At 36.5% G+C, this 24,313-nt stretch overlaps 1 long non-coding RNA gene and 1 pseudogene across 1 annotated transcript; both read left to right on the forward strand.

Annotated features, from left to right (window-relative positions):
* The first annotated feature begins 286 nt into the window (after positions 1–286).
* On the forward strand, positions 287–2,475 carry LOC113334233. The gene is made up of 3 exons (XR_003352665.1): positions 287–328; positions 444–1,021; positions 2,133–2,475. It is a non-coding gene; the product is annotated as an uncharacterized LOC113334233 (long non-coding RNA).
* Positions 2,476–12,457: 9,982 nt separating this feature from the next.
* On the forward strand, positions 12,458–21,258 carry LOC113334076 (annotated as a pseudogene).
* Positions 21,259–24,313: the final 3,055 nt, after the last annotated feature.

The raw sequence follows: 24,313 nt of genomic DNA on the forward strand, positions 1-24,313 counted from the left end.
CTTCTGAGAAAATTGAGGTAACAATTCTGTTTTGTTTACATTGTTTATCAATTATTTTTACTATTGATTTTCCTTATTGCTCTAAAAGAGCTGTAATGATTTGATATAATCAGAGAAACTCCTTACCTAATGAACAAATAATTGAGAAACTGCGGCTTGTGGCACATTCTCTTGATAACTTGTAGGTTTTTTTTCCCTTACTGATTAACTTAATCTAGTAAACAACTGCCTTAGTTGGACGTTTATTATTTCAGGGAGAAGAATGAGAAACAAAAAGAGAAACAGAAAAAGGAAGAGGAAAAGGATGAGAAAAAGGCTGAGAAGTATGGTAAGTATAATTTTTTTTTCAATCGAGGCGTATTTCTATCCTAAATTGTTAAATAGATGTTTCCTTTATATACTTCATTTAGTATAAGAAACTTTGTACTTTAATATATTTCCAGAAAAGGTTATAGCCAAGAGAATTAAGAATGTAAGTGATGATTTGGACAAGATTGACAAATCAGAAATTGAGCTGAGGAAAGATACAAATAATTCATTGGATGATATAAGATTGCGAAATATGGTGTTTCAAGGCTTCGTGTCCCTTTTATTTGGTTTGCAATAAGCGGGTCTTAATCCAGAAAGATGGTGGACGTTATTTTCGATGGTAATGTCTATGGCCTTTAGCTCCATATGGATTGTCCAAAAGGTTGGTTTTGAGTTATGGAGCTTCAGAAAGAAATTTAGAGATCTTTACAAAAAACAAAACAAAATATATTTAGATGGAGAAGTTTTGATTGTTGATTGGAAAGTATCTGAAGAGAAACATAAGTTTTCAGCTAAGTTAAAAGAAGATTTTTCACAAGTCCCTAACATTGGATAAAAAACGTGTTGGAAATATGGGATGGACATACTTGGGCAATTTTATCTTTTATTCAGTGTTCTCTCTTACAGTACCGGTGTTGCTATATTTTGTTGTCATGGCGATATCTGAGAGAGATGCAGCTACTTCTACACATCCCCCTTCTACTCCTTGAAGGTGAGTTTCATATCCTGGACTGTGTGAATAATAAAATGTTGCTTAGTTCTAAATTTTCTTTGATTACTGTCCTAGAATGAATGAATAAGTTTTAGCCATTTTAGAACCTCTCAATCTATGTAATCTGATGCCTTAATAGCTTTACCTGGTTAGTCATATAATCATTCATCTCCATGCACAATTTTTCAATTTAGTTCCAGAGGGTCTGCTTGAATCCTTGGTTATGCTCTAAATATTCAGTTGAATCACAAAAATATGCCCAGTGTTTGATTCTCCTCAAAAGTTGCTAAAACAAAGAATTTTATTGCTGTTTTGGAAGAAAATGTATGATTAAAGGAAGGGATTCTGAACAGTAATTTATTGAATACTGCCTGTTGTTATCTCTATTTGAGCAATTTATCTTCTTAGAAACTAGGTAAATGTAATTACAAGATGATTTTTTATTCCACGGTAGGAAAATATTAGAAAGCGGAAGTAATATGACCATGTAAATGGTGTTTGAGATTGAATAACATTTAAATAAATGACAGTTTCCATTGACTATCGTATCTCTTAATCAGTTGGCATTTGCTCTTGCTGTTAAATTGGATGGTATCTAATTTCTCTGGTTAGTGTAGCTTAGAAAAGGGAATGGTTGGTTTAATGGTCTTCTGCAAACTACTTATTGGGTCTCTGATCAGATAGAGTGTCTACGGTACTAATTTAGTACTGTCATAGATGGGTAGTCTGTTGTACCATGGTTTCAATTCTAGTACTGATTATTGTTTCATGAGTTTCATCAGTTCCTATGAAATTTTGATTTCAGGGAGTCTTGAGTATTTGGAAGTTCTTTTACTTTTTATCTTCAATAAAATCCTGTTTTTTTTGTTGTCGAAGGCAACGATGGCATGACACAACTGCTTGTGAATTGTTTTTTTCCCTGGATTGCATTTACTAGTAGTTGCAGTTGGATTTCCACAAAGGAAAGTTGTAGGTGGCAGCAGTGTTTCTAAGGTTTCCAGTTGTCATCATTTACGGCTTCTGATGTGGACAAGTAATAATATGGATAAGTTGCTGGAATTGTTTTTTTGTTTCTTGAATTTTCTTTCTAAGTGATTGTTTGTGAATGCAGATATAGTAATCGTGGACTTAAGTTGATGCAATGATGCAACATGCAACCAGGCAGGTAAGCAAGATCATTACTCACTAGCCTGTTGACATTGTAGTTAGTCTGTTACAAGAAGACATTGTTTTTTCTTTTTGCTGTTGACTGTTGTGTACTTTAGTTTGCAGACTGTTTGTGTGTTTGTAGTTTGTGCTTTCTTTTTCATGTGTGATGTGTGAGACTGAGAGACTGGGAGTAGTGTTTGTGTGGGTTTGTCTTTCAGTTTCACTAAACATTTTGAAAAACAAATAAACTCTGTTAAATTTAAATTTGAACTTCTTTTCCCAGAAACCGGATTTTATCGGGAAAAAGAATCCGATATCCGATAACTTAGCCATAACCTTATCGGATTGTAACATTGTATTGCAGTCATTCCACTTAGGTCCTGCATAGAAACAAAAAATGACAAAAACGTGCATGATAGCTCTAGAACACTGATGACAGTATTGCAGTGTGTGAAAAGGCAAGGATCTGGAACAAGGAAACTATAAGGATGGCGTTAAAGTTGTACGCTCATTCTCAACATCTGTGAATCAATAACTCTTCTCAGGAAGAAGGTGAGAGCAACTCAATGCGGATGGGACTACTGGTATATGAGATATAATCATGGTGAGTTTGTTGCAGTTGCAAGTGAAATTAGGGATCAAGGAGGATAAGGTTATAAAACCTATAAGTCGCATAGGGACGAGATTAATATGCAGGATTGGAGGTCAGAATGTGATTATGAAAAAGGTGATTCTCAGCAACACCAACTGACAAATCAAAAACGTAACTGCTGACATCTAGGTTTATTCCAACAAACTGAATTTCATTCAAGTAAGTCATGTGAAGCGTAATTTGGTTCAGGGTTGAGCCAATTGTAAAAAAACTTGCTGCCAGATGCGGCTTGATACGGATACCCAGCAAAATTGTAGCACAAAAAAGACTCGGGTAAAGTTTCAACAATTTTATTGGCTCATGGTTGGGAACAACGAAACCTCAGTTTCAGAGCCACCGTGTACAACAATCTTTCCCTACGATTGAATTCATCAATCAACATATTATGAGATAGTTCACTAGCCCTTACATTTCCATTAACCATAAAAACCAAGACAAGAAACCCTTCATCAAACCATACCCTATTATCCTTCTTGCACAGGGATCTCATAACTGCATTAAACGTAATTAAATCTAGGATGATACCCTAGTTTCATCATACGCTTAGTTTTCAGACAAAACTAGTGTGCACTGCACAATGATATATCTATATCTACATATATACACACTTTTTTTGATGCCAAATGAAACTTTCATAAATTAATGCATAAAAGTTTTGTTTAACAAGAACATAATTAACAATAAGTTGAAAGTTGATTGGAATCTATGTTTTACGTATACTCCCACTGTATTGGTATGACTGAATCCGCAGCATCCAAAGAGACAAGACTATGAGTATGAATTGCTGTTACGTAATCATCTTTTTCAGATGTCTTCCGGTTAAACACCTTCCAAGTACCTAAACGCAGAGTGTAAACATACCATTCGTTATATAAGCTGTGCCAAGGATATAGAATGAATTAGCCCGACATCTTAACGTAGTCAATTTCTCTGAAAGACTTCCAGTACTTGCGAATCGGGGACGACGTCATCAAGTGTTTTTTATCCCAACGCTTGGCATTGTAGTTAAACACCCATATGACCGCCACTTGAGGGTCAGTAGACGACCAAGGATCAAATAGGCCTAATTCGCCATCCAAATCAAAAAGTTCAAAATCTTCGTATCTTGTATGCATGGGAGATTCATTAGATGGCTTAACGACTTCCATGGTATTAAATTCCTCGGTTTCTAAATTGAATGACAATATAGAGTTCGTTAGGCTAGGGTAAACACCGTTCTCCACCCAATACATGGCACGGTTGACCATCCAATAAAACGTTCTGTTAATAAATACTGGTAATCTTCTTCTACATGGAGGATAAGAGCAGCTACCAACACTTCGTCCCTGCTTGGTTCTTAAATTAAGAATCTGATAGACCCAAATGTTTGTACCAGTTAACAGACGTACACAAATCACTTCATACTCCTTTTTGCATGGATGGAAGTAAAATCCACAAACCCATGTCTCTGGGTTTTGACGGATCGGCCCCACTACCCTAGGCTCTGGAATAACACACGGTGGGGAAGTCACAATGACTTGTTCTTTTGTAATCGGATTCCAAATACAGAAAATTGGCTTCTGGCAACCGTTGATCGTACTGAATAAAAGAAAAACCCATCATATGAACCGCAGATATAAATTGGTCTCCTGCAATTCCATGATCTAAGATTCAAGCTTGTGACCTCCTCAATATTATTGCAATGTTCGTTACATGGAATACCATCAAAAAGGAAAAGTTTGATGTTATTTTCAATGGATTGTGGACTAGATTGCCCAACAATGGTCGGAGTAGCTGGGCGTCGGTCTAGGTGGGTACGCATGAAGTACGGATCCGTGGTTAATTGATATAATAAGCATTGTTGATTAGTTTGCTGCCAGAGCTGGAAGATGGACTTTGCTGGAAGTTAGTAAGTATGTTGGTGACAATATCAGAAGGAAGATCAGGGATAGGAAGACTCTTCTTAGTTGCTTTAATCGGTTTATGGAGTTCCGAAAAAGGATGTCTGTCAAGTGTGTTGGCGATGATATAAGCAGGAAGATTAGGGAGTGTGTTGGTGATGATATCCGAACGAAGATTAGGGACAGGAGGAGGATCCTCTTCAACACTATCCTCAGGCTTTATTTTTTGTTGACAATAAATCACGACACATATCCCAAAGGATTGGAACCCAGGCAATGCATGGATGTTGTTTACCCATTGATCAATCTGGAATATTGGAACCCAGGCAATGCATGGATGTTGTTTACCCATTGATCAATCTGGAATATTGGACAAGTAAGATGATGAAAGGGAGAGGTTTTTATACAGATTCAGATTTTTAGAGTCCTAGAGAGCATAAAACACTTACCCTGTACGGGGAGCAGATTATGAACTCAAATTTATATTTCCACCCAAATTACCCTTCTCTCTTAATTAAAAACAGACTCAAAAATCAAAAACCTATTTCTTAATTAACACTGCTAGAGTATACAAATATTATATGGAAAGTTTTAGTATTTAGAGTTATATTTAGCGTTTGATATATTTAGTATGAATTGATTTACAAGTATTAGTCTTGCATACCAAGATATGGTATCGCTATATATATCTTATGGGTTCTCAATGTAAATTATCTTATTCAATAATACAATTCTCTTTTATCATAATATCTAGTAGTTTTGTCTTGGTATCAGAAGGTTCGATCCGGACCTGTTGCTCACCTCGTTTTCTTTTCTAACCGGCGGCGGTAGCCTTCAATGCTACCGTCCTCCGGATCTTTCCTCCGCTGCAATATGATTAGTTTTTCTTATTAAATTTGCATCCAACACATCTCCTCCTCCTCCACTTTCCTTTCTCTCTTCGTTTCCATCTTTCCTTCCTCGGTTGAGTTTTCATGCGTAACTTCTTCCCATCTCCCTCCTATTCGTCTAGGACCCTACTTCTTCACCTGGTCCAATCCTACTTCTACAACCTATCTTGCATTCTTCTTCTTTCTCCACGATCAATACTCCATTCCTCTTATCAATTAATTAATTGATCCCATCTATCACTTTCCTTCTTAACTTTTCTATTCTTTTTCCTTGCCGTAAAACAGTAAACAGAAGCAAGCCTTCGCGCTTCTTCCGTACAGTAACCCTCTTATCTCATCACTTCTTTGTTTCTTAACCCTTACAACAGAACCAACTTAGTTCCTCGTCTTCAATCATCCTCAGGGCACCAAGAATCTTCACCATAGCCTCCTTCATCTAATCTTTCCGACCACCACATTATACCGTCCACTCCATCTTAAACGTCAAAACTCCACTTTCCAAACCCCGAGTCCGACAGCCACTTAGGCCTAACCAACACCTATCATATCCATTCTTTGTCAACTTTTCTTCTCTTTTCTCTTATCAATGGTTCTTATATGCTCCATCAATGATTATGTTATTTTCGCTGGGCGGTTCTCCGAATCGGTATTCTTTAAATGGTGACGCGTTTCTTCTTATACTTCTCGGGCGTTTATTGGCACCGCACTTCATCAACAACTTTCATGGCCAATCTCATGTGGTTTTTCCAATCCCCATGAGATTGAGGGAGGGTGCTAGAGTATACAAATATTATATGGAAAGTTTTAGTATTTAGAGTTATATTTAGCGTTTGATATATTTAGTATGAATTGATTTACAAGTATTAGTCTTGCATACCAAGTTATGGTATCGCTATATATATCTTATAGGTTCTCAATGTAAATTATCTTATTCAATAATACAATTCTCTTTTATCATAATATCTAGTAGTTCTGTCTAACACCATAAGAAAACACAAGTAAAAAATCATCTAACTATGCGACTCTAATTTTGATTTCCCTTTCATGTTTATTGACTTCATGAATGACTCTCATGGAAGAATGGTGGAACTTCAGACTACACATAAAAAGTCAGTGAAGCATGTACCTGTGAACTGGTTTTCATTTTCCACTTCTCGGAGTGCGTTTATGCTATAGATTTGTATGTTGAGAAATTTTCAGGAGAAAACAGTATTTCGAGCAAAAGAAAAGATAACCACATACCAATGAGATGACGATATGCTTCATCTCAAGTTTGTTGATAGAGGAGGCTAAAGAAGATAATTCACTCTGGTTGCACTAATGCCCGGTAATTCCCTTGATTTAATATGTATTCATTCAACATGAACTTCTTGTGAATTTTTTATATATTCCTTAGTTGCCTGGAGTGTTAGTTGAGATTCAGTTGGATGCATGACCCATCAATTTTACTTTTTTCACCCACTAACCCTTGGCTTTTTCCTTCCTGTTACAATGCTGACAAAAGCAACGAAGGTACGCTCGGTGAGTTGTCAACTTTTAGAGGACATACATAGCAATAATGCTTGATCCACCGGGAATGAAATCCCGTGCCTAGTTAGCAATTCGATATTCGGTAAATGTATGGAACGTGATACGTACGTATATTATTCGGATTTATAAAAGTTAAATTCCATCAAAAATCCGGTTAACGGTTCATGATACGGCAGTAAATCGGAATGGCATATGCACGTGTATAATTCGATTTAAAAATATATATATATTTGAACCATTCTTTGTTTATTCCTCTCATGTTCTGTTAGCTTTGCAGGTGGTTCATGTTTAGACGAAGTATATATATTTGTTAATTAGTTCTCTTAAGATTTAGATTGTTGATGGTTTAAATGCTCATGACATATTGACTAATGATGTGGGTATATATATATATACATACATACATACATCTTGGAACAACATGATCTGATAGACCACTTTGCATCCTGAATGGTGCATGTGGTTTGTCCTGTAGTACCATCCCGTTGGTCTCATATGTTTAGCAGTAACAAATATCATATGTTGCACGCTTGGCAGTTGTTATGCCATAGTTGGATATTCTGATTTGGTCATGAAATTCTTTATTAGTTCCGTACTACATGTGCTTGATTCCATTTCAATTGTCACAATGATTATTTTTAGTATGAAACGCTTTCATAATATCCATAAACCCTAGATTTCAACATTTGTTAGTTGTTGTTATCTTATTAAGGAAGGCTTCCATAAGTTAGCTTTAGGTTTGCTTGTACCAATAGATCTAATTTGGTCACTAGGAAACTTTGGGTACGATTTTATGATAAAAAAAAACCAATAGATCTTACCCCTCAAAAAATTACAATAGAAACTGGGAGGAAGCATACTATCATCTTGTTCATTTTGTATTTAACATCTAGAATTTGGATATGTTGCAAAAGTTTTGCTTTGTTTGGTTTCAAGTTTTTAATTATTCTATTTTGAAGCACCTGATACATTATAGTGATTAATATCAAACCGTAACTAATAAGAGTCAACATTTAGTAAAGGTGCTAAATACCTTAGCAATTTGTATTAATGTGAACAGTTTTTTCTCCCTAAAAGCTTCTCGTTTGATGACGCAGGTATGAAGAACCCTGGTTTGGCTCTAAGTTATCATCTGGTTACAAATTTTGTTGCATTAAGCTGGGGCTCGACATTCTATAAGGTCTTCAAAACATCATTTTAGATGGCTCTAATATGTTTTTAATAATTCTCTGTCATTGTGTTATCTTTTCCATTAAAAATGATGTTTGAGCCTTTGATTTGATATACTAAGAAACCAAGAGTACTAAGAAATCACCGAAGGTGAAGTTAATATGTTCTTAATTATTCTGTCTGTGTCACTGTATTATCTTTTCCAGTAATAATGATGTCTGAGCCTTTGTTTTGATATACTTTGGTGTATTTCAGATTTACAACTAGTGATGTGGAAAGATGAAACTCCAGGCAATGCGCTTCCTCCTCCTATCCTCGAAAGTGAAATTTGATCAGTTGAAGTTGTTGCTAATTGCTGGCTTGATCTTTTTTATGTATGCATATCTATCTTCTTATGTAAGCTATAGCCCTGGAGTTCGTCCTGAACAAAAAAACATGACATATTTATAGTTTAACCATGCTGGCTAATAATATCATAATACTGTCCAATCATATATACTAGTCTAAAGTTATTGGTTGTGTTATTATTTAGACTCCATCCAATTTTATTGATTTTGGAATTTATTTTTTTGCTGCAGGTATGTATGGAAATAGTAGTGTTGTTCTAGTGTTGGGAAGACAAAAATAGGTGCTACCGTCCTGCATTCCATCTTCCATTCGAAATGCCTTTGAAGCTTCAACTGGTGTAAGTATAAATACCGTCCTGCATTCCATTTTAACTGCCGGTGTGTAATCTAGGTTTTGACTTTTGTTTGTGAACTGGAATATGTTTTATTGATATTTTTGTTTGTTTGAAGTTACTGGTGTCCTGTATTACCAGGGCTGCCACACATGAAGATTACGTCTTTCTATCTATTCCCATAAATCTGATTCATTGATGTTTCAGATTCCCAGTTGATGAATGATAAGATAAAAATTGCCAGAATCTCTTTGTTTTTTATTTTTGTTTCCTTCAAATGTTGGGTCTGAGAAAATTTCAAACACTGGGAATAGAATGTTATTCCATTAGCTGGAAGATGAACCATCATCAAAAACAAGATGGTTTGCACCACTGCTAAAAACACTACTGCTATTCGTTCAGCTGCACCCAGATACAAGCTGAGTTCTTTCCCCATTGAATGATTGTCTTTGGACCTACAAAGATTCACACATCCATTCAGTTAGCAAAGATTAAGTTTGAAATTGAAAAATTAAGATTAAAAACCATCTAAAGATAGTTACACAATATCAATAGATTTTATGATTTGCAATTCAGTAAAAACATTTGTAAAAAGCAGGAATCAAATTGTAATCATGAAATCAAAGAAAAGATTAACAGATTGAGATCATAGAATCATCAAAAAATTTGAAAAAATTTCCCTGAAATTTCGGTGCTCCAATCTTCTAAGCCTTGTGCACTCAAAGGATTTTCCATCTGGGATCAAAACTCATGCCGACTACATACACGAGAAGGGCCTCTGGTTAGGTATCCGTTCTGTAAATTAAATTTCTAGAGTACCACGTTAAGGTTTGACTGTTTGATTTCAAGGATGTGAAATGATGGTTAGCTCGTTTGTTATTCTGCTAATGTTCAAAAATGTGCTACGGGAAAGTTTAATTAGTTTTCATATTATTATTAAGATAAGTCTGTGGGTCTGTGGGCTTGAGACCCATATAGCTGGTCCTTGGCTTGAGACCAATATAGCTGGCTTCCTGTAGGACAAATGTGGTTAGTCCAGCAGAAAGACCCATTAGGTTAGTTGTTATAGAGAGGCCCGAATAGTCGGTCTCAAGTATTGTCGGTCTTAGGAAAGGGTTTATTTTCTTGTCTTGTATAAATATATGGTTGATCAATGAGAATAGTAGGAAAAGATATTATACCAAAACTTGACAATTATGAATCGAATTCTTACAATTTCTTGGAACTATATATAATGATTAATAGTTTCCCAATGTAAAATGACTGAAGAAAAAGGATAAAAAAATCAACTAATTTCCAGAAATGATTTCCTTTTTCCTTTGAAAACATGATTTTTGGATTGTAAAATTATGATGAACAACAAACTATGTGTTTTCATCACAGAGATGGAGTGGTTCAAAATTTTTGACTCAGGAATATTATGTCTATTTCATGATTTTTGTTAGAGGGAAAGCAAAAATGGATCCGAGGAGAGCGAAAATAGTAATCAACTCGGACCCGGTTGATATATTATATTAAGTTTGGCTAGACTACCCATACTAAATACACCCATCAACCAAGCATAATCCACACCCATTTTTCAGACAATTCCACCACTGGTACGACAACGATTATGGCCATAGGAAGGATCTGTCCAGAACTACCACTATGATCATATTTACGTTTTATCTTTTATTTTTTTCCTAGTCGAACTCCTAGTTCGGTTACGTCGCAATTTTCTTCTCCTAACCGAACTTTTCTCCGAAAGAAAAAACTCCATTAAAGCTGAGTTCGGCTACCTGTGTTTAAAGAAACATTAGCCGAACTACACTTGCAGATGAGTTCGACTACCTGTTCATCAGATGTCGTAGCCGAACTTTATTAACCAAACCGAAATCAATTTGTAAATTGTTCATTTTTAGGAATGTTTTGGCCAATTTAAGCACCATTAACTAAATTTGAAGTATCCGTGATACCCAAAACATCGTACTCTTGTTGTGGCTCTTAAAGGAAAAAGATCTAACTTTTTTTCTTCCAAACCCCTATCTTCATTATCATTTTCATCTTCACTATCATTAATTAACTCACTAATCATTACAACTAACTAATTTATTACCAAGGGTAAGTTTGGTATTAAAAAAAACCTTAGATAAGGGGTGACTTAAAATTTCTTCTAATATCCACTTAAAAAATGAAGAGTAGTCCCCTCCATTTTTAAGTAGTGCCCAAAAAATCATTCCAATCAAAAGCTTTAGACTGGGAAGAGCCTAGGCCCAGTAATTGTTCCCAATTTCAGCAGAAGACGGGCAACGGCGTAGCCGTTTTATGAAACATAACGGTTAAAATATCATCTGTTCTATGGTACCCGGATTTTCATTAGCGGTTTCTTAAAGAACGGGTAACGAGTACCCGGTCTGCTTATCTCGACCAATCTACCACGATTGAACCAGACAAGATTGCCCGTTCCATAATGTGTTATCAAAACACACAAAGCGATAAGGGTTTATCCTAAACTTCCTTTCATGGTTTTTGGAAGAAAAACCAAAATTCACCGTAAACCTAAGTTGTTTCGGCTGATTCATCCCTATTCTTCGATTCGGTTTGTTGTTGAACTTTTCAATTCCTATTTCCAACTAGTTTTAAGTAGTTTTATCAAACTCAATAATTAAAGGTAACCTATTATAAACTTAAACCCTATTTGTTTGTTATTTAATTGCTATAATTTTTTTCAAGTGAATGAACGTTTTTCTGTTAGTCATTGCTTTGTGTTTATTTGATTAGTAGAACATTACTAAAATTGATTCGTTGATGAACATGGTTATGATTAATTTTCTGACTACAAGCATTTGATCCATTGATGTTTAATCTTGTTGAACCATTGGATCCTCTTTTTACCGAAACAAGTATTGTGCACACCAAAGATTATAATCCCAAGTCATAAATCTTCAAATCTTTTTAAATCTTCAATGAACACATGCACACAACAACTTGAATCTCTTGTGATCAATCACGCACAGAACGGAGTCTGTTAACAATGGATTATCACAAGATCGTCTTTAGTATTACAAACATTCTAAAGATCCCTGTCGAAACTTCAAACTAGTTTGAGTGAATCTTATATCAGAAGAGAAGATTCTCAAGCATAAACAAACTAGGTGCAATCAAAGTTCAACCACCATTATTCAATCAATCAATTGAAAATAAAAGATAAAACGCAATTATCTAATTTCCCACCAACGGTACTAATATAGCTTCTAAATCCCAAAAAAGACTCTAAACTGAGCTGCCGTAAAAGATTCCACCAAATTAAGTTACTCTCCTCTCCGAATAAGCGGCTTCACCAGTAACAACACAACTGAGGAAGTTTGCTGTCACGAAAGATTAGTTTCCTATAAATGAAAACTTCAAGTATTTATAGACAAGGAAGTTTAAACACCAAGGAATTTACAAAACCGAATATATTCTCAAGATATGCAATATAATTTCCAAATTCGGTTTCCATAATTCCTGGATATCCTTGTCAGACTTTTAAGCGTTCTTGATCTTCAAATTCGTGCAGCGGAAGGTGTATCCCTTGATGAAAATGAAGATGTAAGTAATAAATTGAAGCATTGATTTCAATGATTTGCTTTTAATAGAGGCATTGGTAAATTTAGGAAGTACATGTATGTATGAGTCTGCTTCCTTAGAGAACAGAGTAGCATATGCGCCATGTATAGTCATTATATTTCACTTTTTTTATTTTGTTTATTTTTTCTATCACTATCTTGTTAGCATCTTGAACTACTAAGCATGTTTGCTTTGACATCATCTCTGAGTTAGTGTTGTAACTTCATGTATACCACCGGCAGAGTAAATTTGGATGTAGGATTTCTTGATTGTTTTCTTTCTTTAACTTTATAGTTCAATAGTCTTTTAACTGTCAAGTTGGTGTGGCTTCTCAAATATGATTTCATATTCTTGAAAAATAAAAATTTGTTGACGCATCCAAGACACCGCAATGTTGGTGTGGGTTGTGTTTCACACACGAACCTGTTCAGTATTTTCTTACAAGAAAACCATACACTTATATTGTGGATTAGTGTGCAGTTCTTTTGTTTGATATAATTTTATACTTGTCCCAGGGTGATTCAGATGCTATGTCGCTGGTAATTTGTGCCTTAGAGTCAATTCATGCAGCTTTAGCTGTGATGACTCATCCTGACATGCCAAAGCAGCTATACAAGGAAGAGGTATTCTCGATCTCCTGCTAGTTTGTTCACTAGATTTATAGTTCTTGCTCCTGCGCCTGTTACACACTCTATTTGGCTTATTCGAAGGAGGTTATCTAAGTTTTCTGAGTCTTTCCTCGTATTTTTCATTACCAGGTCATTGAAATAGTTATAGATTTCTCTAGGCACCAGATTATGGAGAGTATGTGTGCTTGTGATCCATCATACCGTGCTCTACATAAACCAAATGAAAACGGCCCTTATGATGGTAATGCTTCATCTTTATATTATATCATTTGGCCTTGAAGTTGTCATATGGTATATTTAATCCCCTTTCCTCTAAACACTGAAAACTCCCTTTTTTGATCATGTTTCTCATATTTAAGGTGAAGAAGATGAAGAAGAAGATGTTGAATTTGGTTCGCCCAACAAGAAGCGACGTGGTAGTAAAAGTGTTAAAGCAAGGAGGCCAACTGGAAACAAGTGTGCTTACCACTGTTACCTTTATTTCTAAGTTTGTACGAATTTTATACCACGATTTATTATGTGTAGATCTCAGTCAGCTGTCTTCTAACTTAACCCTGCTTCCTTATATTAGGGTGGCTGCTGCTGTAAACGCTGTGCTTCAGAAACTTTGTACAATCCTTGGTTTTCTTAGAGATCTACTGTCAATCGAGCGCCTTCCTGATAGCTGCATTCTACAATTAATAAAGACTAGTTTTTCTACTTTCTTGGTTGATAATTGCCAGCTCTTGCAATTAAAGGCTATCAGTTTAATCTGCGGGGTAATTTGTGATCCTACTCTCTTAAATTTATCTTTTCAGCTGCCGTTCGCTCTACTGTAATGATGTATTTGTAATTGAGTGTAGGTATTTTCTTCATACCCACAACATAGGAGCTATCTGATAGATGAAACAGTTCAGCTGCTTTGGAAACTACCATTTTCAAAGCGTGCCTTGAGAACATACCTTCTACCCGATGAAGAACAAAGGCAGATTCAGATGATAACTGCGCTGCTTATCCAGTTGGTTCAAAGTAGTGCAGACCTGCCTGTGATATTAAGACAGGCATTAACTGTTGACTATATCTCAGATGCTTCAGTTGATGTTTGTTATCCCACCAAATGCAATGAAGCTTCCACTGAGGCATGCTGTCTTTTCTGGACTCGTGTTCTTCAGCGACTTACAACTGTAAAGACTCAAGATGCATCTGAAGTTAAAGTTATCATTGAAAATATTGTTATGGATTTGCTGTCGACTTTGAACTTACCTGAATATCCAGCATCAGCTCCTATTCTTGAGGTGAAATCTTATTTCCAAGGTTACCACTCAAGTAGCTTCTATATTTGTGCTAATTCAAAATTGTTTGCAGGTTCTCTGTGTCCTGCTTCTTCAAAATGTTGGATTGAAATCTAAAGATGTAGCAGCACGTTGTCTGGCCATTGACCTCCTTGGAACAATTGCTGCAAGGTTGAAACGTGATGCCGTGTTTTGCAGCAGGGAGAGTTTCTGGATTTTACACAAGTTGTCTGGCGAAGATAATGCTGATCAAAGTTACCCAAGAGATGTGTGTTCTATTTGTCTTGATGGAAGAAGTAGAAAAACAGTGTTCTTATGTCAGGACTGTCAAAGAATGTTTCATACAGATTGTATGGGAGTTACTGAACGTGATGCTCCTTCTCGGGGTTGGTGTTGTCATTTTTGCCTCGGGAAGAAGCAGCTGTCAGGTCTACAATCTTACCTCAAATCCATTCACAATGATGATGTCAAAAGGAACTTGTTCAACACAGAAGGTGCTCTTGAAGCTTCAGAATTGATTTCACAAACGGAAATTGTTCAGCAGCTGCTTTTAAATTACATGCAAGGAGCTGGTTCGACTGATGATGCACACCTTTATGCCCGCTGGTTCGTATTTCAGACAATTGATTTTTGAAATAGTTTACACTTTCTTTGATGTGATAATCAGGCCAATTACTTGCAGGTTCTATCTTTGTCTTTGGTACAAAGATGATCCAAAATCTCAAGAGAAGCTGGCTTACTACCTCGCGAGACTCCAGTGGACATCAACTGTTGTTTCTTCATTTTTAACAAGAGAATCAGCCAAAAAGATATCCCTAGCATTTGGGCAGAAAAATTCTTTTTCTAGAGGATTTGATAAGATTCTCTGCATGCTTCTTGTGAGTATATTTATGTTCTGGATTTTTTTACTTATACTTATATTCTTAAGATTGGGCAACGGCTGATACCTTGATGGGTAATTGCTTCAGGCGAGTCTAAGGGAGAACTCTCCTGTAATCAGGGCCAAAGCATTACGTGCAGTAAGATCATTTCTTGTTCCTTCAAATACATTTGATTTTGTAACCATGATGGTGATGATTTTCTGTTGTGCCAGTATTATTGTATTCTTGCCTTACTAGTTCTCATATCTGGAACAGGTCAGTTTGATTGTTGAAGCCGACCCAGAGGTCTTATGTGAAAAACGTGTTCAATCTGCTGTTGAAGGAAGATTTTGTGACTCTGCCATCTCTGTGCGGGAAGCTGCTTTGGAACTTGTTGGGAGGCATATTGCTTCTCATCCGGATGTTGGTTTAAAGGTAGTTGAAAAGAAACTTTCAGATATTATTGTCAGCATCATACACAGCCTGTAATCAAATTCTCTCGTTTTTTTGCATGGCCTTTTAGTATTTTGAAAAATTTGCTGAGAGAGTGAAGGATACTGGAGTGAGTGTTCGGAAACGGGCTATCAAAATTATTCGCGACATGTGCACTTCTAATGCTAACTTCTCGGAGTTTACTAGTGCATGCCTTCAGATAATTTCTCGTGTTAGTGATGAAGAATCTAGTATACAGGTTTGTCCAAAAGCCAAAATTATTTGGTTACTATTATGTATAATTAAATTTCTGTTGTGATCTCTGAACCTTAGACTGAATCTGGCAGGATTTAGTTTGCAAAACATTTTACGACTTCTGGTTCGAGGAACCTAGTCGCGCGCAGACACAGTTTGCTAGAGATGGTAGTTCTGTGCCTTTGGAGGTAGCAAAGAAGACTGAACAGATTGTTGAGATGTTAAGAAAGATGTCTAACCATCAACAACTTGTCACTATCTTAAATCGCAACTTAGCACTTGATTTTTTCCCTCAATCTGCTAAAGCTGCTGGTATCAGTCCAATGTCGCTGGCAATGGCGCAAAAGATGTGAGCTAATGTGCAAGTGTTTATTAGAAAGAATTTTGCAGGTCAGGTTCATGGCTCCCTCAGTTGCTTTACTGAAGAATGTTTAGGTGCTTATGATTTTGAGTTTCGGCTGTTGTTTGTATCTGCTGCCTTGCAGGTAGAAGAAACAGATAACGGGGAGGTGGAGGTGCATTCCCTTCCTTATGTCCTTGTTTTGCACTCTTTCTGTATGGTGGATCCAACACTCTGCTCTCCAGCATCCGATCCATCTCAGTTTGTTGTTACTCTCCAGCCATACCTGAAGACCCAGGTTATTTGCTTCTTCCACTTTGATTTGTTTCCATAAAAACATTCTGCTGATTAAATATTCTCAACCAGTGATGCATCTGATAGTCATAAAGAGTAATCTTTCTGTCAGTTTTCCTATTTTGCAGCAGTCCCTCCTTAATGGTTGTGATTGAGAGATTCTTAATAGAGATCTTTGTTACACTCTATAATACAGATAATAAACACGTTGCTGAAGTTGCTTCTTATCGCTCTTTCATGAGTATCTGAATTTGAATATGTTAAAACTAAGTTAGCCAGTTAAAAAGACAGCTGTTGAAACTTGAAAGATACTCAAAAAAAGAATCCGGAAAAAACAAACATGCATGAACCAAGTTGAAGCAGTGTAGCTAGATATGTGTTTCCCCTCTTATTCTGTCAAAGTAAGCAGGTTTACATTTCAAACAAGATTAAGTTCGACAACATAAAAAAGTAGTAAGTGGGACGTGCCCCAGTTTAAAACATTTTAGGCGCTAACATACATTTTGGACTGTCATTCACTTCTTTCGTGATTGTAGGGTGATAATCGAGCAGTAGCTCAGTTGCTTGAAAGCATAATCTTTGTTATGGATGCTGTTCTGCCTCTGCTCCGTAAGCCACCTCAAAGTGTTGCCGAAGAACTTGAACAGGACCTTAAACACATGATCGTTCGGCATTCTTTCCTGACAGTTGTCCATGCCTGCATTAAGTACTTACTTCACCTTGTTATATCTATCTGTATTAGGGAGTTGCTCTATTAGTATGCTCTAATGTCTCATAACCTCTGAATCTATTTGGCATAGTGCAAATACTAATTTGATGAGCCTAGTTAAGAAACTGTCTGAAGTTGGGTGGAAGCCACTAGTGCACAAGAGTCGTTTTTATTATGCTTCAAATATGTGAATAAGTTGTTGGCGCACCCATTAGGATATTACAGTTATTTACTTGCAAAATGTGTGGATTCGGAATCGATGTGTTGTAATTATGCTAGATTTTTCATTGTTATGAAGGGCGTCCAGTATTTCGTTTTCATGTTTCTGAAGTAGATATATGTAGTAAGATTCTAGTGGGTGGTAGAGTGTCAATAAGGCATGCTACGGTTTTTATGGAACCAAGAACCACTACCTAAATTCCGCTGAATAACAGTGCTTTATTTCACTACTATCATTATGGCAACATAAAAATAGTTGAGACATGGTCTTGAACTCATGTTTGCACGCTTTTGTTATTTGATTTGTTTTTTGTATACGTGGATTCAATCTTGCATTCTGTTACCACAATCTAACTTGGTTTTATTACATCCAGGTGTTTATGCTCACTAAGCAAAATAACACAAAAAGGTGGAACCTTAATTGAATACCTTATACAGGTGTTTCTTAAGCGTTTGGACACCCTTGGAGATGACGCCAAGCAGGTTAGATCACACTTTAGGTGTTTTATGTGTTCCGACTGTTCATATTTGGTTCGGTCAGTTTTGGAAAATCCACGTGGGTCGCCAAACAAGGGAGATTTGGTTTACCATGTATGGTCCTAGCTTATTGCAAACGGCCAAATGGTTGTATAGAACAGCATATCTCATGCTTATGTATATGTTTCTATTCCAGTGACTTTTAGCAAAATAATTTTCTAACTAAGGAGAAAAAAATGTCTTGTTTATTATTTTCAGCAAGTGGGGCGGTCTCTCTTTTGTCTTGGGTTGCTCATCCGATATGGTAGCAAGTTAATGGTCACATCTGACAACAAAAACATACTATTTGACTAGAGCCTCAGTTTACTCATGAGCTACCTCTGTTCCGAAAATTTCGTCATAAAAGTCCGAGCACTACAGGTGAGTCGCCCTTTACAAGTTGCACAATGTGGCAGATTTATATCAATGCATTTATATGCTAAGAAGTATCCTGTAATTTTGTAGGCATTAGGTTTTGTTTTGATCGCCAAACCTGAATATATGTTACAACGAGAAATTGGGAAAATCATGGAGGCCACACTAGCACCTGGTTCCGACGACCAACTTAAGGTATGATTTCCATATCAGATTACAAGTCTGCTCTTTCTTTCTATTTTTGTGTATGTTATTGTAACTAAGTTAAGGTACAAAAATAAAATGTCGGCTTTCATGTTTGATTTTTATTTCCACACTCATCCAATTCTCTTTGTTCAACAACCAGATGCAAGCATTGCAGAATGTATACGAGTATCTTCTGGAATCTGAAAGTGAAATGGGAACAGATAAGACAGCTAGTAGTACCACAACCCAGTATGCAGACGCTGCACAAAATGTTCCTGTTGCTGCAGGTGCTGGTGATACGAACATCTGTGGAGGAATAGTGCAATTATATTGGGATAGTATTCTGAAAGTATGCTTGGACATGAATGAACAAGTTCGTCAATCTGCTGTCAAGGTTTGTATCCACCAACTCAGGGTGCACGCTCTAGTATGTGTTGCAAAATATAATGACTTGCTGTCCTTTTGGTATGGGTTTGTACCCGCCTACCTAGCGCGCAGGCTCTAATATTTACTGCAATATATATTGCTTGCTGCACTTTAGGAACGGGCTTCTCAGGTAATCAAGTTTCGTGGTGTTTATGTGTTTAGTGAATTTTTGTTTCTTTGACCAGATTGTAGAAGTGGTGCTGCGTCAAGGTATTGTTCACCCAATTACATGTGTTCCACATCTAATAGCACTAGAAACAGATCCGCAAGAAGTCAACTCAAAATTGGCGCATCATTTGCTAGCAAACATGAACGAGAAGTAAACCCATCTGGATGTTCTTAGTGAATTCTTGTCAGTTATTCAGTTCAATAAACATGATTTCTTATCAGGTTATCATGTTTTGTAGGTATCCGTCTTTCTTTGAGAGCCGTTTGGGTGATGGACTCCAGATGTCATTTTTCTTTATCCAGTCGATGACCCTACGTTCTATTGAATATCCGAAGGAGAAAGGGTCAGGGATCATGAAAGGGAAAGCTGATGGCAACTCTTTTAATTTGGCGAGGCTTGGAGTTTCTAGAATTTACAGGCTCATTCGAGGAAATCGTATTTCCAGGAACAAGTTTATGTACTCCGTCGTACACAAGTTTGAATCCGCAAGCTGCAGAATATCATTGAAAGAAGCATTCATCCCATTCCTAAAGTGAGTGCTGCATTTCACATGACTGATTCTTTACATTATTTATATTTGATCTTAACATTATATGCTTATGCTTTTTTAGGTATAGCGGAGAGATCCTTGCCTCTCTCCGGTTCGCAACTCCTGATGAGCCCCTTTACTTGATATATTCCATTAATCGAGTAATACAAGTGAAAGCTGGTGCCCTGGAGGCAAATTTGAAAGCCTTGATTTCTCGTCTCATGGGAACTGGCATTCAAACAACTCCACAGGAAAACGGAAGAATTCAGCAGGATGCAACACCCTCCCCCGTCTCTAGTAACATTACAACGGAGGATTCAAAAAGACATTCTTCGACCTCGTGTGACTCTGGTGGACTAATAGAAAATGATATGCAAAATGTTCAGGTATTCTCAAAAATAATATAACTCATATGTATTATGTAACTGAAAAAATTGGTTAATTTTCTGGACTTCTGTCTTTCTTTGCTGATCCTTTAATATATAAGTACAACTTGTTTATGTTTGGAACTAACGCTCAGGTATTTCAATACAGGTTGATTGTCAAAGTGCAATAGCATTGCAGCTCCTTTTAAAGCTTAAAAGGCACCTAAAAATCGTCTTTAATTTAGATGATGCTCGATGTCAGGTAATAGTGCCCTGTATTTCTTTTTACCATGGTATTCTCGCTTTAGCAAAATAATTCCTTTTTATATTCAAAAATTTATTCAACCTACCGTGAATATATATATCTAATATCTTCAGTTAATTTCTTAAACAGGAATATTCTCCAAGTGAACCTTTGAAACCAGGAGAAGTTCTCTCTAAGCAAACCATTCCTCTCAACATCGGTGAGATACGTGAAAACATACCCACAACTTCCGAACAACTTGTGGAAAGATACCAGGTAAAAGAACATGTCCCCGTTTACTTTTAAAGCTAGTCATATCTGTTCACCATCCTTTATCATCTATCAAAGATCCCACTATTCTAACTCCACGTGTATTGGTTTCGTCTCTGTGTAGGAATTTAAGGTAGCTCTGAAGGAAGACACCATGGATTATTCAATGTACACTTCTAATATCAAACGAAAACGTCCACCTGCCAGAAGTTCTACTACACCTGCCAGAAGTTCTAGAGGCGGGAGATCTGTTCGTGAAACAGGATATTATGACGAGGAAGAAGATGAAGATTACGATGATGGATACAGCAATAGAAAATTAAATAACAGCAGCCGAAAAAGCAATAGTGGTAGAGGGAGAGCGAGAAGGCGGTTGTAGAGCTGTTCAGTTGTAAGTAGATCACTGAATGGCTGACCTGACATGTACATTATGTAGAATAGGAAAATTTACCTTTTAACCGGTGAAAGAGAAGTCCAGGAGATATGGAAATGGGTTATCGGAAAGCAAGTTAAAGAGGAAGGAAATGGGTTATGAGAAAGCAAGATAAACAGGGAGCCGTAAAAAGGCTCTTTGTAGTCTATTGCTTTTTACATTCTGTATTTTTGCCAAAAGCACCACAGGAAAGATAATGCCTTCATTTCTCTCAAACAAGAGTTCCTTTCTTTATATTTTGTTTCTATAGTTTTTCTCTTGTCTTGTTTTTCTGTTTTGATACAATCAGCTGGGCTAAAGCCCAAAACCAAAACAAGAAAATAGACAGAAGGCACACATCCCATTACCAAGTACACTTTTCTGCACATTATTCTCAATGGCCCATCTCAACCCCCTGTAATTCATGAGCAGCAACTGAAATAGGCTGGCTACCCCCATAAGCACAATCCCCAACCCCACCATGTTTAGTCCTGAAAATAGCTCCAAAGCTAGCAGAGTTTTGTTTTAAAGAACCATCAGAATTAATCATGATATCATCTCCTTCAGGGCAAACCCACCAACAAGGTTTCTGAATTTTAGGAATAAAAGAGCAACACATACCAGTTGAGCATAAACCTTCTATTCTCTAGGATGTCATTGCAAGACCTAATATGAGCACTTATCTTGAGCTGAATGTCCTCTGAATAGTAAGAAGACAGATTTGTAAAGCAGAATTCTTATGGGTTGAGATGGCCTTGCAAGTGTCTTTCTTGACAAACTGCTTAGATCTCCAAAATCATCAAATCTTCATGTTGGGTGCTAAACCAGAGGAAGAAATTTTGAGAAAAGTATCAGCTGCTAGAGAGAAGTTACTCCCCACTGAAATCACATCTCGACCTCTAAAGAACCTTAGAATTCAAAATCCCTTCCATTAAAATGGAGAACAAATCAACTATCTCTACCAAAACCATTAAATTTGGCCAGCGTGGTCTGGCCGGTAGCTTCATCTCTTTTTGAAAGACTTGAAAAGAGCAACATGCTGTTTTGAAAGACTTGAAAAGAGCAACATGCTGTATAAGACAGCATGTGCTTATTAAGAAGTCAGCGGCTACTTGGGGTGGTTTTAATCCCCAGCAGTGCCCAAAACATCGGGAATCAGGAGAAGTTTTAGAGAGCAGAAAAGTACTAGTTGCAACCAGAGTTGGGTATACAGGGGTTGAGAAGATGGCTTCAATGCTGCCTCGGCTAACTATTAGATTGATCCTTGTTTATCATTTTCATTTAAATACAACAAGTGGTTCAGTTAGAACAATCACAAAGATGCACCATTCAAAGGCAAAAGAAGACTTGCTGGGGCAAAAGAAAATGACTTTCAGAAAAATCCCGCATTACAAATTTTAAAATAAAACTTGCTAATAAGGGTCTTCCCAGCTCTCACAAATTCTGCCAGGATTTCGCTATACAACAACTAGTAAAGACGCAATGAACCGTGATTGAATTCAAAGTTTTCTGATTACGTTCTGACAATTCTGATTACGTTCTTCTTCCTCACATACAGAAGAAGAGAAAAATCCTGGCAAACAACCAAACAATAAAACACTGAACTACTTGAGTTTAAGGAGTTGAGCAAATGTAGATTTTCTATGTGAGATGGAACTAACGAAATATTGAAAAGCTAAGCAGATCAGGCAAGTAACTCAATATCGATCCTAACTCAGTGTCTTGTGAAACATGAAAAAGATCTTAACTCAGTGTCTTGTGAAACATAAAAAAGAATCATAGTATGCTGCCATGTCAAACGGGAGTGCCCAACAGAGAGAAAAATAGACATTCAAACTGTGAGGCAAAATCAAATGCAGCACAAATGAAGTCTAAAATATGAAAATATCAAACTAGAATATTTCGCTGAACTGGGAATAGGAATATAAGCAGTAAAATGTACTTGCAAGCAAAATTTAACAACAAAGCCGCCATATGTATTAAAGATCCAAAAACTGAGACTTAAATTCATGTCTTTCATCGGTCTTACCATTAAATCTGACTAACCAAACAAAGTAACTAAATTTATAGTTCAAAAGGTGATGCAAGTATTCAAGAAAATCCACCAACAGACGAAACTACGAAGCTGCAAGAGAAAATCACTGGGAGACACCGAGCCACTTCTGGAAGACATCGAACTCTGTGTAATCGCTGTCTGAGATCATAGTTTGGTACCACGCCTTTCCTGCAGCCCTGATAGCAGCCGACTCCTCCTTCAAGACCAAACAAGAATAAGATTAGCCCATCAAGTTCAAAGAAGGATCAAAAGTCCAAAACAACAAATCCAAAATAACATTCAAGAAAAGACCATATGTAAAATGCAACTCCGAATCCAAATTTTATTCTATGAACATGGTATATTAGTTGGTACAAACACATTCAAAGTCCAGGAAGTAAGTATCAATCAAACTGGTAGAAACATTCATCAGTTAGAAACTTGCAGGTAGTAAAACTAGGACATACGAAGCATGTGTGTATCTAAATGAAACAAATAGGAGGTGACAGATTACAAGACTTGCTTTGTTTAGGCATAATATCATATTCCATACTATTTGATAATACACACATCAAGATATCAACTTACACTCGTACGATTCACACACAAATATGAACACAAGAAAGTAATTACATGCACAAATGCCATCACATTGAAATCTAGAAATCAGCAATTACATGATACAAACATCATCACATTGAAATCTAGAAATCAGCAATTACATGATACAAACATCATCATATTCAAATCTAGAAATCAGCAATTCCATGTTACAAACTTCATTAACCAACGCATCAACCCACATTATTCACCGGACCACAATAAAAAAGGATCAAAACTCCAAATATTATAACCGAAAATAGGTGTTTATCACTACACAATGCACACCAAAATGAAGAAAGTTTACCAGTACTAGATACTTGCAAGTAGTAAAATTAGGGCATCCAAAGCATGTACACATCCAAACGAAACAAATAGCAAGTACTAGAAAATATATACCCACACATATAGCAAGTACAAGAATTGCTTTGTTTGGGAACAATAACACACTCTATTCTTAATTGATAATAGACATATCAGCATTCTAATTGATAATACACATATCAACATATGAACTTATACTGACTCACAAATATTTGCATAAATCAGTAATAACATGCGCAAACACCATCACCATCACAATGAAATATAGAAATCAGCAATTACATGTTACAAACT

The sequence above is a fragment of the Papaver somniferum genome, unplaced genomic scaffold (assembly GCF_003573695.1).
Source record: "Papaver somniferum cultivar HN1 unplaced genomic scaffold, ASM357369v1 unplaced-scaffold_135, whole genome shotgun sequence".
NCBI classification, from domain to species: domain Eukaryota; kingdom Viridiplantae; phylum Streptophyta; class Magnoliopsida; order Ranunculales; family Papaveraceae; genus Papaver; species Papaver somniferum.